This window comes from Tursiops truncatus, chromosome 12 (assembly GCF_011762595.2).
Source record: "Tursiops truncatus isolate mTurTru1 chromosome 12, mTurTru1.mat.Y, whole genome shotgun sequence".
Classification (NCBI taxonomy): domain Eukaryota; kingdom Metazoa; phylum Chordata; class Mammalia; order Artiodactyla; family Delphinidae; genus Tursiops; species Tursiops truncatus.
The window spans coordinates 55,096,989-55,111,708 of record NC_047045.1 but is presented as its reverse complement, the minus strand read 5'-3'; positions in this window follow the sequence as shown (position 1 = coordinate 55,111,708).

Genomic DNA, 14,720 nt, shown 5'->3' with positions numbered 1-14,720 from the left:
AGTAGGTTAAGACTGGTTGGGACACCAACCTTCCAAATGGGCATTTGTAGTTCATCAACCCTGGTAGTTTGGAAGAGGAAAGGTGAGGATGTGACTTCCAGAAGTTAATTCATCTCCTGTTTTCCTTAGCTACTTCTAAACAGGGGTCTTTTATACTGCCCTGATTTTCTTCCTTTAAAAGCAGCAGGAAATGCGGTCGTTTTATTTATTTATTTTTTTCTCACTGCCTGGCTGCATCCTGTTCCAGGTGAAAGCCACCACCATCTTCACACAGTCACTTCAGGGATTTCTGTAATTTTCTGTTTTTTTTCTTGGTACTTTTCCTATGGGCTAATCTTGGAGGAGGGAATCAGGAATTATTCTAAATCGGCATTTTGATAGAAAGAGGAAACAAAACTGAAATCCAATTGGAATTTTCTCCAGTTTTCCTCCATGTCATTCTATATTACCACTCTTGCTCAATTATGTTTCTTAAATATATTTTTATAATTGGGATTTCTGAACCCAAGGATATGAACATTTTTAAGACTTTTGATACATACTGCCAAATTGCGATGAAAAATTTACAATAATTTATGATATAGCTGCTAATGAGAGTCTATTTTCCGTCTAGGGCTAACACTGGACTGATAGTATCTACATTTTTTTTTTCTGATTTGATAAGTCATAGTTTTAATTTTAAGCTTTATCTTTGTGATGATAAATATTTTTATAAATTTATTAGCCATCTGTATTTCTTTATTATTGCATTTTCCCATCACATCTTTTGCCCACTTTTTCTTTGGGTGTATTACCTTTTTCTTATTGAATTAATAGTATTAATTTATGAATTAATTAATATTAATTTCTAATTAATAAATTTAAAAGTAGTAATATTACTTGATCATTTCTCTGCCTCTTCAGATTTATCTCTACAACTCTCTAGCAGCAAAATACATATGGCAACATCGAGAATGTCTAATACTTTGAAATGTCCTTCATCTTAAATAGGAACATATTTTTTAATGTTTTTTTAATATTTTCTCTTTTTAAAACATTTGTTCATGTTCTATAAATAGATTTTACCAGATACCCTATTAAGTCTTAATTTATAAAAAATATATGAATTGACCCGTTGGAAATATTCTCTGCTTGACTTTGAAATTGAGCATAGATTTTTTTCTCTTGCTTAAGTTAATTGTAACTTTACCTTACATTATTATGTTCTATCATTTTCTATACACCCTACTGCCCAGGCAACAGTGCCTCATTGTATTTTGCCCTATGTTCCTTGTGTCACAGGAGATGCTTCCATGGCCTGTTGTAGTGTTCACAGTTTCATAGCCTGCACTACCTGAAATATCTTGTTGATGTGAGGAACTATTATATGGAGAACAATTTATTCTGCTTGTTTACTGATGCCTCAAGCATGGGGTAGTGATGGCACATTTTCAGACCAGGACTATTTAAATGTTATGACAAACTTTTCAGATCTTTCACTGATTACACCCAGGCTGCTATATTACTCTGAGTCCTTATCCTTTGTGCATCCTCAGACCCCCACTTTGTATCACCTCTGATTATCAGCTGTCCTCTCTCAGCTGTACTGTATTTATTATTTTTAATTTTTTTCTCACTTCTACTATAAGCTGGCACTACACTTAAACTCTCATTTTAAAATATACCACTCTATGTTTGTTTCTTAGTGTATTGATGGTTTCCTTTTTTAAAGTCATCCCACCTGTTCTTCAGCTTCAGTGGGGCTCAGTTTTTATATAAAATCTGCCAAAAAGAGCCATCTTTGTTTCTGGTTCTGTAACTTCTCTACAGCCTTTGGTTTATTTTCTCATTTTTCCTACTGTCATTACTGCTCAAACTCAGAAGACTATACTGTGGGTCATAAATAATATTGAGAGCACAATGTCATTGATGTCTGGTAGAGGTCTGAATATGTGCATGAGCTTATTTTAGAAGTGATTATTTTTCAGCTTATGCATCAGTAAAAGAGTGTGCTATTTGCTCTGAATTACCCAAGATCTCAAAATAGTTTCAAATTACTCCATCTGTAGAGGGTACTTATTTCAACTAAATCCTGCCCAAAATGCCTTTTTCATGCATAAGGCCTAAGTAAGAATGCCTTTATTTTAAAATTATTACAGCTGTGAGACATTTTTTTGGACCTTACTACACCTACCTATGAGTCAGAAAATAAAGTATTTTGTAGAGAAATAAGCTGTTAGCATCTATTTGAAATTACACTTTTCTTTCTTGAAAGAAGTAGGATGGCAAAGGGTCCTCACCTCCCTACTTGCCCAGAGATAGTCATTGGTTCTGCCAGAGTAGCCAGCAGGCCTTCCTTTCCATATCAGTGAATGCCAGGAAGCTGTCTGACCTTTAGGAGTTACGTAATTCCATACTATGGATGATTTATCTTATTGCTGGATGTCTCCTCATCCAGTAATCGTTCTTTCTGTTCCCAGTGGGAAGCATGACTGCTGCCTCAGGCTCATGTCTTTAGCCTCGTTCACACCACACCATGTTGGAAGGGCCCTTGATGAGGTTTCCTCCAGAACTTGCAGTCAGTTTTCCTGAAGTGTTAGAGAGGGCTCTCCTTCTGAGTTTCTTTGGTTGCCCAGGTCTACTGAATATTTCAATAGACCTTAAAAACATAAAAGTTAGGGAAAACAAGAATTACGGCATATGACTTCCTATTGCTATGCTTTTCTTTTCCAAACACACATTGGGGTAAGTAAAAAAAAAACCTACAGGATTTTTACTTTTTCTACATTGTGTGCTGTTATATCCTAGATAACATGGCAAAAGAGGTGTCCTTTCTACACTACTTAGCAACTCAATGAACAGAGGTGATCAAGGCACTTCGTATATAAAAATGAAGGAGTTCTGCTTAAGCAGAAGCCGTGGGAGAATATCACTCTCATACTGAGAAAAAAAAAATCATGTAATATTCAAAATCATAAATTTATTTCAGCCCGTGGAGAAATGCAATCAAAGGCAAAAAGGTGAGCTGAATTCTAGAGAACATCAAGCCCTTCCAAGAGAGATGAGCCCTAAGAAGTTTTGCTTCTGGCAAAGCACAGGGAAAGAGGTGGCAGCCATAATATGGGTAAGAGGAAAGCAACTGAAATTCTAACAAATTCTTAAAAGCTGTGTGTGGGCTAATATGACAGTTTAGAATCCCTGGGATCCCAAGACATAATAGGAATACAGATTTACTCAGCAGCTCTTCTTCCTGAGCTGCATCATGTGGCTCATGAAAAAGATTTGGTACAGGTCAGGAGACCTGCAGGAGTTCCCTCCATAGATGATTGCTGCTAAGAGACAGGTGCAATATTTGGACCATTCTCTCATATGATACAAAAAGCTCTCTGATGCTTCAGGAGGACAGAAAACCCTGTTGTTTCTTGGTCCCAGGAAAAGGTTACTTGCTGCTGAGGGAGAAATAGAAGTAAAGGACATCTGCTACTGCAAGGGGCAGAAGCCTCCTCATATCCAAGATGCTGTACTGATACCAAGGAAAGGACCACTGCTGCTGGAGAGAGGCAGTAAACTCACTCCCATATGAGACACCCACCAGAATGTAAGTGGTGCAGCCACTATGGAAAACGATATGGAGTTTCTTCAAAATGTTACAATAGACTTACCATATGATCCAGGCAATGGAGGCAAGAATACGCAATGGAGAAAAGGTAGTCTCTTCAACAAGTGGTGTTGGGAAAACTGGACACATGTAAAAGAATGAAATTAGAACATTCTCTAACACCATATACAAAAATAAATTCAAAATGGATTGCAGACCTAAATGTAAGACCAGATACTATTAAACTCCTAGAGGAAAACATAGGCAGAACACTCTTTGACATAAATTGCAGCAGAAATGTTTTAGATCTGTCTCCTAGAGTAATGGAAATAAAAATAAACAAATGGGACCTAATTAAACTTAAAGGCTTTTGCACAGCAAAGGAAACCATAAACAAAATGAAAAGACAGCCTACAGAATGGGAGAAAATATTTGCAAACAATGCTACCAACAAGGGATTAATTTCCAAAATATACAAACAGCACATGCAGCTCAACGTCAAAAAAACAAACAACAAATTTAAAACAAAATGGGGGCTTCCCTGGTGGCGCAGTGGTTGCGAGTCCGCCTGCTGATGCAGGGGACACGGGTTCGTGCCCCGGTCCGGGAAGATCCCACATGCCATGGAGCGGCTGGGCCCGTGAGCCATGGCCGCTGAGCCTGTGCGGCCGGAGCCTGTGCTCCGCGACGGGAGAGGCCACAGCAGTGAGAGGCCCGCGTACCGCAAAAAAAAAAAAAAAAAAAAAAAAAAAAAAAATGGGCAGAAGATCTAAATAGACATTTCTCCAAAGGAGCATACAGATGGCCAACGGGCACATGAAAAGATGCTCAACATTGCTAATTATTAGAGAAATGCAAATCAAAGCTACATTGAGGTATCACCTCATACCAGTCAGAATGGCCATCTTCAAAAAGTCTACAAGTAATAAATGCTGGAAAGGGTGTGGAGAAAAAGGAACCCTCCTACACTCTTGGTGGGAGTGTAAATTGGTACAACCATTATGGAGAACAGTATGGAGGGTCCTTAAAAAGCTAAAAATAGAGTACCATATGGTCCAGCGATCCCACTTCTGGGTATATATCCAGAGAAAACTATAATTCAAAAAGGTACATGCACCTCAATGTTTATGGAAGCATACTTACAATAGTCAAGACATGGAAGCAACCTAAGTGTCCATCAACAGGTGAATGAATAAAGAAGATGTGGTGTATATACACAATGGAATATTACTCAGCCATAAAAAAGAACGGAATAATGACGTTTGCAGCAACATGCATGGACCTAGAGATTATCATACTAAGAGAAGTAAGTCAGACAAAGACAAATATTATATGATGTCACTTATATGTGGAATCTAAAAAAATGATATAAATGACCTTATTTAAAAAACAGAAATAGACTCACAGACATAGGAAACAAACTTATGGTTACCAAAGGGGAAAGGGAATGGGGGAGGGATAAATTAGGAGTTTGGGATTAATATATACACACTACTATATATAAAATAGATAACCAACAAGGACCTACTGTATAGCACAGGGAACTATACTTACAATATCTTGTAATAACCTATAATGGAAAAGAATCTAAAAAACTATATATATATGTATATGTACAACTGAATCACTTTGCTGTACACCTGAAACTAACACAACATTGTAAATCAACTATATTTCATTAAAAAATATTTTTAAAGTATACCTGCAGTAGGAAACCTTTTCCTGTAGGTCAAAATATACATAAATTTAAATTTTGAAAGATGTTATCATATGGAACTTCAGGAAGGATATATAATATTGATTTACACTATTAATCTTATTAATGTGCACATCCCAACAACTCTCAGCAATGCTATTATAAATTGCTGTAATTTTTGCCAATATAACTGATAAAATAAAATTTTAATTCTTTTCTTTTTCTTTTTGTAAGATCAAGAACCTTTGCAAATAATTTTTAACCAGTTCCTCCTTCTTGAATTAATTGCCTCATCACTTTCTTATCTATTTTTGTGTTGGGATATTTCTTTTTCTTAATGATTTATATAATCTAATTATATAATATGGACTGGATATTAGTTTTTTTTCTGTAATGTGAGGCATATATTCCAACTCTGATTATGTTGGCTTAAATAAATACAAAGATTATTAATTTTTCTGATACAATTATGTCTTTATTGGATCTAATATATGAGTTGAGTGTATAAAGAGTTTCTTTTAGAATTAAGATGGTCAGAAAATAACAGAATAATTGCTATTTTTAACATATTAAAAAAGAATTACAAGAATCAACCCCAGCTATTACAATTCAATTTCCTTGAACATATATGTTTATATGTTTGTAATCCTAAGATTTTGCTGAAGTAATGTTAGCCTTTGATGGTCAGCTGTCTATAAAAATATAACTTTATGTCTGTAAAACTGTAACCTAAAAACAATGACATTATGTTAGCATTATTGTAAAACTATGATAAAATCCAGAAGATAGTATCAACCCAGTCTAAGGTTCTAAGTATTTATCAAATTTTAGGATATTACTTGAACTATTTTTACATTTTATCCCATTTACTTTTACATTGTTTAAAAACCTATAGTTCTGTTATGTATCAATTTGTGTTATAAATTCTTATATAGTAACATTGTAAGCATGGCCATTAACTTGATTCAAAGTTAAAGTCCTTTTATTTGTATGATAAATTATAGCAGAAAAGCTTTTTCTTAAGGAATTGACATTTTAAAATTGGGAATAATATTTTCTCTAGAAATCCTTCAATTGCCCTTTTTTTCAAAATGATTTTAGCAATGCCTTAGTCATTATGTATCAATCAGCACAGAAATTAAAATTACAATACATATTGCTCTTAGGAACTGGGATTTCCTTCAAGGGATTGTTGACTCTCAAACTCAGGGAACCCCTGTTTAACAGAATCAAGAGGAGAGTAGCAAAATATAACAAAGGTAATATACAAGGAATGACACAGGGCAACAGAGTTTTGGTCGATGTTTTGGCTAATGATGGTCTATATGGTGAAGGAGATAGGGAGAAGATACAAAGAGCAAATAGACGAGGCACTAATGATGTATTCCAAATCCTGGTGACAAACACTTCTCTTTGTAGAAATTTAATGGACAAACAGACCATAAACCACCGATGGGAGTTCCATCAACAAACTCTAAAGTCACAACATAGTGACATTATGTGCCACTCACAGAAGATTGCTGGCCAGGACACAAACCAAAAATCAGTAAGAGCATTAAATACTGTGCTGTCATAGTTACTCACCACTGTGTTCCCCAGGAACATAGACTCAAGAGATCCAATCACGAGCGCTTCAGGCCCTGTGTTAACCTAAACCAGTGGTTCTCAACTGGGTGCGATTTTGCCAACTGGGGGACATTTGGCACTGTCTGGAAACATTTTTGGTTGTCATACCTGGAAGAGAGCATGCTACTGACATCTAGTGGGCAGAGGCCAGACATGCTGCTACGAATCCCACAACGCACATGCCAGCCACTTCAATAATTATGTGGCCAGAAATGTAAATTAATGCCAAGGTTGAGAAACCCTGATCTAGATGAAGGAAAGCCAACAGGTTCACTGGTAACTCCAGGCCTTGTTCCCATGCAGGATCAATAAGAAGAGGATGGTCCTACGGTTCAAACGTGCTAACCACCATCCAGAATCTGATGTTAGGAAACACGCATAGATCGTGTATCATTTCTCTTAGGGAAATTTATCATTTGGGTTTGATTAATAAAATCCTCTTGAAGGAAGGATGGATCTCTATTTTAACTTTTAACTACGATGTGGCGATAAATTATAAGGTCTATAGAAGAGAAAAATAAAACACATGTATGGGCTAGGATTTAATTTCCTAGCAATTTTGAGTTAACAATTACCATACCTGCCTCATTCTCCCTCTCAGGAGCCAGTGGACCGTGATAGTAAGTAATAAATAAGTAGGGGTGGCACCTTGAGATGAGTGAGAGTTTTAAACTTTAGAACAGGAAGAAACATGAAAAATCATATAATCCAAAACACTCATTTTATGTCCTAAGGAACTGAGGTCCAGTCCAGAGACATTGATTTGTCCCAAATCACGTATTGCATCAGGAATAGAAACAGGCCTACAACCCAGCTATTACGATTCTTCCATCTGGCACATTTATTTGCAAGAGGTGTGCCCTACCTTTCGAAGGTTGTAACAATGGACCAGTCAAGAGAGTGAGCTGGAGATGATTCTGGCCACATGGAAGAACAGACAGTTCTTGGGAACAGGGGAGCGTTTCCGCAGGGTTGCCATACCAATGAGACAGCTTGCCAGCAAGGGGCACACAGCCACCTTCTTGAAAAAAATTTCAATCCTCCTAAGAAGTTACCAAGAAGATAAATCTTACCATCCACAGTTTGTGTCATTGAAGACAACTTGTTTCGGGACTTTGTAGAATTTTGAGATGTTAACTTACTTCAATTTGACAGCTATGGAAGAGGGAGATGACATTTTTTTAAGGACACCTTAGTTGTGGATCAGCTTCAGTATGATTGAAGGCATGGGAATTATTGTAAATATCCAGGCTGAGAGCAGAGAGTTGTCAAACCAAGTATTCAGTCCCTGAAAAAAATAACACAAGCCCTTGGTCCTATGGTATCTTTAATAGAGTCACAATAATGAGTTAATATGAGATTACATCTTAGAGAAAATGAAGACAACTACGGCTAGGTTTAGAATTAGTTTGACAGATCAGCCAGCGAACTGGATTATAGACGTCAGAGATCTAGTTGAGTTAAATAAAGAAACAGAAGAGATCCCAAGCATGGAGTGCGGACAGAGAGAACAGGTTTGATTTGGGACCAAAGTGCTGTTTTCCACTGAAGAAATAAAATGAGGATGTAAATTGTCTGAAGATGTCTGGGTATGAGAATGAAGGTGAGGTACAGTGGCATAGACTGGAGGCGGCACTAACACTCATTCTGAATTGTGAACTAAGTTTAAAAGCATACAAACAACTGAGAAAAGAGCTTTGGTGTTAAGTGGCATCCCTTTGTTGCAAGAAACTAATTTTTTAAATCAAGTGTCACAGAAGTTTTTTTTTTTTAATTGAAGTATAGGTGATTTACAATGTTGTGTTAATTTCTGCTGTACAGCAAAGTGGTTCAGTTACACATATATACTCTCTATCATATTTTTTTCCATTGTGGTTTAGCCCAGGATATTGAATATAGTTCCCTGTGCTATACAGTAGGACCTTGTTTTCTATCCATTCTCTATATAATAGTTTGCATCTGTTAATCCCAAACTTCCAGTCTTTCCCTACCCCCCCCCTTGACAACCACAATTCTGTTCTCTACGTCTGTGAGTCCGTTTTCGTTTTGTAGATAGGTTCATTTGTGTTGTAGTTTAGATTCCACACATAAGTGATATCCTATGGTATTTGTCTTTCTCCTTCTGACTTACTTCCCTTAGTATGATAATCTCTGGGTCCATCAATGTTGCTGCAAATGGCATTCTTTCATTCTTTTTTTATGGCTGAATTATCTTCCATTGTGTGTGTGTATATATATATATATATATATATATATATATATATATATATATACCACAGAAGGTTTTTTTTCCCATGGACTGTAACAGAACACCATCCTGCCAAAAAGTGTGATTCAAACAATGACGACATTTCACTGTGAAAGACGCAATAAAACCTACCACTGCAAAAAACATCGATCAACTGATTGGAGTAGTAAGTCTTTTGAAAAATCAGGCATTGATATGCTCAAACCTATAGTGGCCCCACTGGAAAAATACTTGTTACTCAGAGAGAATAATAAGAGAGTAGTTTTTTTTCCCACTGATTAGTACACAGTGTTGATCTAAAATTCAGCCTTTTTTCCTATGAAGGTTCTTTGCCAATATAAAAAAGGAAAATATTTCATAGAATAATTTAAATAAAAAACATGTTTTCAACACATGTGCTTAGTTTTCACTTCTTTTGGAAAGAGACACCTATTTATATTCATATTTTCACTTTGGAACCACAGTTCTTAATGCAGTGTTAATTAAGTTAATCAGGATAACACTTTTTATTTTATTATTATTATTATTATTTTGCGGTACACAGGCTTCTCACTGTTGTGGCCTCTCCCGTTGCGGAGCACAGGTTCTGGACGCGCAGGCTCAGCGGCCATGCCTCACGGGCCCAGCCACTCCGCGGCATGTGGGATCTTCCCGGACCGGGGCACGAACCCGTGTCCCCTGCATCGGCAGGCGGACTCTCAACCACTGCGCCACCAGGGAAGCCCAGGATAACACTTTGTAGACAGCTACCACCACTGGTGTACGGTTGGAGCTGAGTTTTAATATATTATTTCCATCCGTCTTTAATACTTAAAGGAAGATTCACTTACATTTTGACACTTAAGAATTGAAAATAGTAGATTTTATTTTTGAAAGAGCCATTTACCATTTCACGTTTGTTGGCTGAGCTGATTTATTTACATTATACCCATTGACATTGTAAAGAAATTTTTTTTTTAAATTAAGAGCAATCAGAGTAAAATAACTTCCAGCAATTTCTGGAAGACATGATTACAGTGAGATTGGACTTGGTGAAGACAAACCACCCAGCAGTTCTCTAGCTTACCTGGAGAGTCGACGGACAGTTTTCAGAAAGATCTGAAAACGCAATCAGAAAGGAAGGAGGAAGGGAGAAAGAAAGGAAGGACAGAAAAGAAGGAAGAAGGAAATAAAAGAAGGAAAAAGGGAGGAGGGGGGATCCTTTTGCTTTCACCTAGGTTCATGCCTCTTCTCTTCATCCTGCCCTGGTACAGGTTGTCACGTGCTCCGTTTCATCCATTTCTAAGGACCTGGAGTAATGAGTGGAGCAGTGGGAAGCATTTAAGAACCAAGAAGGGCCCCTTCCTTGCATGTCTCCTTAGGATTATTTTGCTGAATTTGTCTCTCCCCCTTCCCTTACTTTACATTGCATTTCCAAAAGGTGACTTTGTATCCAAGATTTGCCTCATACTTTGTCCTGGAAAGAAGGGTAGGTATAGGAACCATGGTTGTCAACTGTTGCAAAAGCCCCAATCTCAGGCTCAGGGAGTGAGAACAACAGTCTAATAGAGGGCTGGCCTCCCTATTGCACACCCCCTGGGTGAGGAAAAGTTTCCCACCCCTTGGTAAATGGTATGCTTAGAAAGGCACCCAGGTGCCTAATATGAGGGAAGAGGGGAAATGAGTAGTGATGTGGGATAGAAAATTGTGGGCCTGCAGGAATCATGGCGGATGTAGGCAAAAGAATATTTGCAAGTTCTCCTGGGGGTTTTGGACCTGTGAGTTTCCAGCAGGAAACTGAGGACTGAGGAGAATGTGGGAAATATTTGTAGAGAACATAGCAATTTGGAGTTGATTCTCATTCAAGGCCCACGGAAGGAAGGGGAAGGATTTCATCAATATTAGGGCCCTCATCGGAAGGGACCCATTTTGAGAATCAGCTCACTTGGGATGGTCCTACCTGGAGGGGCTAAAAAGACCACATGGAACCAGAGACTTGGTCACAAAATCGATTAAAACACACCTTCTTTGGAGCCCCATTCCCCCTCTTTGAATAATCCTTCAGAGGCTCCAGGGAAGAGACTTCTTTTTTCATCTGGTTTCCATCATAAACCAACTCAGCTAAAGCCTGAAGTCCTGTCAGCATTAGTGATGGGCCCAACGAACCTCTCCTTTTAAAGATTGACCTTAGGGGCTTCCCTGGTGGCGCAGTGGTTGAGAGTCTGCCTGCTAATGCAGGGGACACGGGTTCGAGCCCTGGTCTGGGAAGATCCCACATGCCGTGGAGCAACTAGGCCCGTGAGCCACAACTACCGAGCCTGCGCCTCTGGAGCCTGTGCCCCGCAACAAGAGAGGCCGCGATAGTGAGAGGCCCGCACACCGCGATGAAGAGTGGCCCCCACTTGCCATAACTAGAGAAAGCCCTCGCACAGAAACGAAGACCCAACACAGCAAAATAAATAAATTAATTAATTAATAAACTCCTACCCCCAACATCTTCTTAAAAAAAAAAAAAAGATTGACCTTAGGAAGAGTCATGGAGGCAGTTGTGCTTCTAAATCCTTGGGTCAGGTTAGAGGCAGGGCCAGGCACAGCTGACCCAGGCAAGGACAAGTCCACTGCACTAGGCCTTGGAGAAGGACCTCCGACAGTGTGCTGAAGATGCACAGACACTCCCTAGCCCTTAAACACACCTGCCTGGATCCCATTCTAGCCACACCTGAGCTGACTTGTCTCTTAGTGTCACTGAATAATTTGCAAAACTGTTCCTGGTCACTGCCAAGAACAGGCTAAGTTATGCCTTATCGTGGAGAATTGGTGATTAATAGCGTTCGCTTCGTTTTAATGTGCAAGGCTGTGGACCATGCCTAGAGGATGGCCAGGAATCCTGCATCCTGCTTGGATACAGAAATGCTCTCCAGTACACTTTCCCAGTCTGGGGAACATGACCGAATGCCGATCCCCGAGGTTCTGAGCCCTGAGTGTGTATACCAATGTTGATTCTGGAGGAATCCCAGGCAATTCCTATGTCACCTCCAAATTTCTCTACAAGGAAGGAATGAGGTAGAGGGGGAGCTACTTCAGGACATGCTGCTTTCTATAGCTTTGTAAAACATTTTTTAAATTGTGGTTAACATGATACTTAAAATAACTACTAGGAATCCAGATGGTTTCAATAAATATTCCAGATATACTTAGTAAAATATATTATCCCCGGGCTTCCCTGGTGGCGCAGTGGTTGAGAGTCCGCCTGCCGATGCAGGGGACACGGGTTCGTGCCCCAGTCTGGGAAGGTCCCACATGCTGCGGAGTGGCTGGGCCTGTGAGCCATGGCCGCTGAGCCTGCGCGTCCGGAGCCTGTGCTCCGCCGCAACGGGAGAGGCCACAACAGTGAGAGGCCCGCGTACAGCAAAAAAAAAAAAAAAAAAAAAAATTACCCACTCATTAATTCCAAATAAAATATAGTAATGACTACAGATATATATTTTATTATTTTAAGACTCCGTTAAAAAGGAAAGACAACTTTGCTTCTACATAAAAGAGATCTATATGCAAAACGTGTCTAGTTTTATATCTTACTCCTCAATTCCTTGCATTTGCCCAAACCTTAGTATACCAGGGCCCTGGAAACTGCTCTCATGATGGCAGTAGATACAGAAATTGAAAATTAGACTAATTAACAAGCTGGAATGGCAGCTCTTTTTTTACCTAAGGGAAGGATGGAGTGATGTTTCCACACATCATGAAATCTAGTTGCCTCAAGGGAAGAAAATATCACGTTCAAGTTACCTCTTACTCATGATTTTTTCTTTTCCCTTTGTGGATCATATCATAATTTGAACGACCTCATCAAATAACTGGAGGGTTATAAATATTAGCCTGATTCCAGTCTTATAGAGCATGGTATGGTGAATCTTCTAAAGATATATAAAATCTCTTATTACACATCTAGTGCTCCAGGAACAAACTTATTGATCACATGTACTATTGTTGCAGCAAAAATAGAAATGAAGTTTTCCATCCCCTGAGAACAAGGAAAATAAAGGGAACAGTGAACAGGCTAGAGAAGAAACATAACCTGGCCTGAAAGAGTTAATCACTCCTTGTTTTACTTTAACTGTCACTAATTTGTAGTAACTAGATTTGTACTTTACAAAGCTAACCTTACTATGTAAATTATTCCGTAAATTACACTATGTAATTTACATTCGGCACCTATCACCCCTAACTGTTTGAGTTACATCCCGTGTCTCTCATTTGGAAACCTTATTATGTCCCGGCACTTACATTCTATATGCCCCTCCTAACAAGTCACCCCCTATAGCTTTTGCATTTCAGAAACAAGGTCACGGGCCGATAAACCAGAGGCAAACGGATGCAATTACCAGACTGCAGGACCCCAATTACCGGGTGGCCTGACGCCAGCGATGACTGTTTTGAAATAATGCAAAGGAAAGGAAGAATGCAAGACCTCCACTGCTTTGATCATTATCATATACCCCACCCGGACTGCGATCCCCACATATAAAATCTTCCGTGATTTCCAAGGTGGGAGGGCACAGTTCTTGAGGTGCTAGCCTGCTGTGTCTTCCCTTCTGCCTAGCAGAAAAATAAAGCCATCTCTCTCTTCCTCCAAAATCCCTGTCTCCGTATTTCTGTTTGGCCTTGGTGCACAGGAAAGCTGGTATTTCAGAAACACTATGAAATATCATTTCTGCAATAGAAATGTGAGTTTATACTAAAAAATTATCAAATGATGTTGAATTAAATATAACCTTAAAAATATTCGGTCAAGTGGTCAGTTTTTTTGTGTAAGGAAATCACTTTTCCCTTACCTGAAAATTGTGCTGTACTATGTAGAAATGATAAATGCTAGAATCCTGCTTTGTAAATCACACATTTGGTTGCACCAGAGTGGATACATGGATTCAGAACCTGGCTGACTGGCCAGCTCAGCACCCTGCAGCTCCTTCTCTCCTATCCTAGCAGTAAACTGTAGAGCAGGGCCAGTGTTCGCTTCTAGGATAAGCAGGCACATCTCCGGAAAGGCCTCTAGCACTTACTTTTTAACTTCATTCATAGTAGCAACTGTTTGTTTCCCAGAAAGAAGTCTATCTGTTTTACTAGACTGTTGGTTGCCAGCCTTGAAATCTGACTCATTTTAGACTGCATTTGATAACAAATGACTATTTTCTGAAAGAGAATTCATTCTAATTTGTTTTTCAATTCAAAGTTATTGTTAACATCAGCATTACAAGACTGGTTTCTTAAATATTAATTGGAATGATCCTTTAAATGTGCACTGTTTTATGACTAGGCCCATAAAGTATGTAAATTTGTGAATGTAAATATATTTCTAATTTATTATCCCTTTTTAAAGATGACAGTAAACAAAACTTCCTCAGTTATTACAGTGAAATGTGAATAATGAAATTCTCTGGATAACCACTAGATGGTGCTATATAACCTATTAAATATAGCCTACCACCTTGTTTTCACCGTTCTCTGTTTTAGGCTCCTTCCAGATGGCTTTTTAATGATTGCAAGTCCAATTTTAACTAATATTTATTTAACGACTTCTATATATAGTGATC